This window comes from Macaca thibetana, chromosome 5 (assembly GCF_024542745.1).
Source record: "Macaca thibetana thibetana isolate TM-01 chromosome 5, ASM2454274v1, whole genome shotgun sequence".
Taxonomy (NCBI): domain Eukaryota; kingdom Metazoa; phylum Chordata; class Mammalia; order Primates; family Cercopithecidae; genus Macaca; species Macaca thibetana.
The window spans coordinates 83,762,627-83,766,521 of record NC_065582.1 but is presented as its reverse complement, the minus strand read 5'-3'; the positions used below and the strand labels follow the sequence as shown (position 1 = coordinate 83,766,521).

At 37.6% G+C, this 3,895-nt stretch overlaps 1 pseudogene; it reads right to left on the bottom strand.

Annotated features, from left to right (window-relative positions):
* Positions 1–487: 487 nt before the first annotated feature.
* On the bottom strand, positions 488–1,214 carry LOC126954410 (nucleoporin Nup43-like; annotated as a pseudogene).
* Positions 1,215–3,895: the final 2,681 nt, after the last annotated feature.

The following is a 3,895-nucleotide window of genomic DNA, read 5'->3' as shown; positions in this document are numbered from 1 at the left end:
GTTGCACAATGTCCAGTTGGGCAATTTTCAACTACGTTGTGAAACTCAAGAAAAATAAAGTTGAGTCTAAGCAGTTGACACAGTTCTGCTCAAAAACCTATTCTTACAAAGTAACTTGTCAAAACATTTTAATCTTTAAAAAATTTTGAATGCAACTATTAATGTTTCACTTTTGCTCTACTCAATTCTTCCTTTAAAAGTTTATTAAAATTATTAAGGAAATAAAGTGTAGAAGGACTATAGAAAATATTTTCAATAAAAAGAATAATCATTAACACTGGCAATTGCCACTAGGAAGGAGTATACATACTGATAAAAATTATAGAAACCTCTTGGTTGTTCCCCTAACTACCACTGATGTTGAGTTAAGTCCCACAACATCAAAAATGAAGAAATAGTTCCATGAGCTGTCAATAATTGTCTGAAGGCAATGTATTATTCATTGGCACCAGAATCCCTCTGATGTTCTTCCGCATGTTCACATGTTTTACCATCGGTCATCTATCAGATTCTGCAACTGTTGTGGGAATATCCAGCTAACAAAAGCCAAAGCTGGGCATTGACACTGACGGTAGCTTACTGATGTTTCCCCTGCAAATGTCACATTTTCTGATAATAACATTTTGCACAAAAGGTGGAATTCAAAAGGCCAATTATACATTTATCTAAAATCTTATAATTACAGTAGTTTATGAAAAAAAGTTGTCCAGTACTATAAACTGCTTCTGCATCAGTTCCACAAACAAGACAAGGATAAAGATGACAAAAACGCATCCAAACGGTTCACAGACAGGGTTGAGAAGTAAGCTTGTGATTTCAATTTGGTCTTTTGTAGGATCAGTGCTGAGCCAAGAACTTTGAGAGACTGGTGAACATTAGCTTGCTTACTAATGCTATGAGACAAAAAAGTACTAGCTCTTCCTCCTTGGTGAAAGAGTGATGGTACATCTGTGGAAACATCCCAATGTCAGAGGAATTCATCTTCAGAACAATAAATGGAGGATCTGGGTTTAATGGGTGAAAGTGAACTTCCTACATTTTAGCTTCGTAATTCTTCAGCGAAGATACAGGCATAGTACCTTGTCTAACATTCCAAATACTCAACATTCCATCCTGGCCACCAGGAGCTGCAACATGCTATTTGGTGAGATTTCTATCAATGCAATGGAATGGCACTCAGTCACCGGTCAGTGACAATATCTGAGAAGGCTCATTTCCTTGTTGTGTGAAATCCCATATTTTTAACTGTCCAATCGAATTTACAGTAAGAATCTCTCAAGAGTTCTAAGAAAGATTACAGCATAGAGTATACTACTATCCGCATTGCCTACAGTTCTTATGGTTTCCTTGTGATAAGCTTTGAAGAGATTTATTCAACCATTGTCTCCAACGTTAATGATTTCTGGGTTGTTCCACACAACAGCTGTACATGGTGCACTGCTACACGAAGGACTTTCTGGGCCTGTGTGGTAATGAGCTGTAGTTCACAGCTGGTTGACTGAAAGAGTCTGGTTATTCAGATGATGAAGGAAAACTGATACACATCCTGTTGATGAAGCAGCTACAATTCTTTCCTGGTCAGACAACTGTCAATCCATTATATCACCATAGTGTCTAATATCACACAGTAATTGATTGTCTTCTTCAAACCCTCTATCAGAGTTCAAGTTTCCAAAATCTCCAATAGACTGCAGTGAAACATAATTTTCCCCATTGTCCCAAGAGCCCGTAGAGAACATCTCTGCAGTCTTCAAGCTCCCCAGAGGCACTGGTCACCAGCATGTTTTGCAGATTTTCTGAGACACAAACAGCATAAATTTCCTCCAGCTGAAAGCAACTGCAGCAGGTACAGCAATAAGCAAGCACTGCTTCCAACTTCTCTTCTGCAGCTTCCTCATCTCTCTCAGCCTTTGTAGAATTGAAGAGAGTTAGGACCTTGCTCTGGATTAGGCTTTGGCTTAAGGGAATGTTGTGGCTGGCTTGATCTTCTATCCAGACCAACTAGAACTTTCTCCACATCAGCATTAAGGCTGTTTCCTTGTTTTTATCATTTTTCATGTGTTCACTGAGGCAGCACTTTTAATTTCCTTCAAGAACTTTTCCTTTGCACTCACAACTTGGCCAACTCTTTGGCACAGAGGCCTAGCTTTCAGCCTATCATGGCTTTTGACCTTCCTCTCTCGCCAAATTTAATTATTTCTAGCTTTTAATTTAAAAAGAGAGGCATGCAACTCTTCCTTTGACTTGAACACTTAGAGGTCATTGTAGGGCTATTTCAATATTGTTGTGTTTCAGGGAATAGGGAGGCCTGAGGAGAGTGAGGGAGATGGGGGAATGGGTGGTTAGTGGAGCAATCAGAACATACACAACCATTACTGATTAAGTTCGTGGGTATGGTTCATATAGCCCCCCCAAAATTACAATAGTATCATCAAAGATCACTTATCACAGATTACTATAACAGATATAATAATAATAAAGTGTAAAATATTGTGAGAATTACCAAAATGTGACACAGAGACACAAACGGAGCATATTGCTGTTGGGAAAAATGGCATTAATAGAGGTGCTTGCTGCAGGGTTGCACACACCTTCAGCTTGTGAAAAATGAAAGCTCTGTTCAGTACAATAAAGCAAAGCACAATAAATTGAGGTATGCCTGTGTATGTCTGTGTGTGTGTGTGTGTGTGTGTGTCCTATTGGTTTTCTTTCTCTGGAAGACACTAATATAACAACCTAAATAATAGAAGAAAACATTTGTAAATTATTAATTAGTGACTTTTATGTAGAATATATGTTTAAAGGCTTACAACTCAGTGATAAAAAGACATCCTAATTTTTTAATTTTTTTTTATTATACTTTAAGTTCTAGGGTACACATGCGTAATATGCAGGTTTATTGCATAGGTATACATGTGCCATGTTGGTTTGCTGCACCCATCAACTCGTCATTTACAATAGGTATTTCTCCTAATGCTGTCCCTCCCCAAGACCTTCACCCCACGACAGGCCCAGGTGTGTGATGTTCCCCACCCTGTGTCCAAGCGTTCTCATTGTTTAATTCCCACCTATGAGTGAGAACACGCAGTGTTTGGTTTTCTGTCCTTGTGATAGTTTGCTGAGAATGATTGTTCTAGCTTCATCCATGTCCCTGCAACAGACATGAACTCATCCTTTTTTAAAGGCTACATAGTATTCTATGGTGTATCTGTGCCACATTTTCTTAATCCAGTCTGTCATTGATGGACATTTGGGTTGGTTCCAAGTCTTTGCTATTGTGAAGGGTCCCACAATAAACATATGTGTGCATGAAGACATACTAATTTTTTTAATGAGCAAAGGGTTAAATATACATTTCTTCATAGAATATATATGAACAGCCAATAAGGACATGAAAAGTACATTAATCAGTAATTAGGAAAATGCAAAGCAAAACTACAATAGTGTAGCACTTCACATTAACTAGGATGACTAAATTCAAGAAGACAGCAATAACAAATGTTGGCAAGAATGTGGAGAAATTGTAACACTCATATATGTTGATGTGACTGTAAAATGATGTGACCATTTTGGCAAATAGTTTGGCAGTTGACTGTTTACTGTTAAATATAGAGTTATTATATGACCCAGCCATTCCATTCCTTGGTATGTATCCATGAGAAGTGAAAACATGTCCACATAAAAATTGGTACATAAATGTTTATAGCAGCATTATTTGTATTAGCCAAAAACTGGAAACAACCAAAATGTCCATCAACTAATGAATCGATAACTAATATATGGTATATCCATACAATAGAACATTATCTGAAAGTTAAAAGGTGAAAGCGGTTACTGTCTGCTGTTAAGTCTTCCTCTACAGATACAAGAAAAAAGTCTCTTCACACTTTCTGTC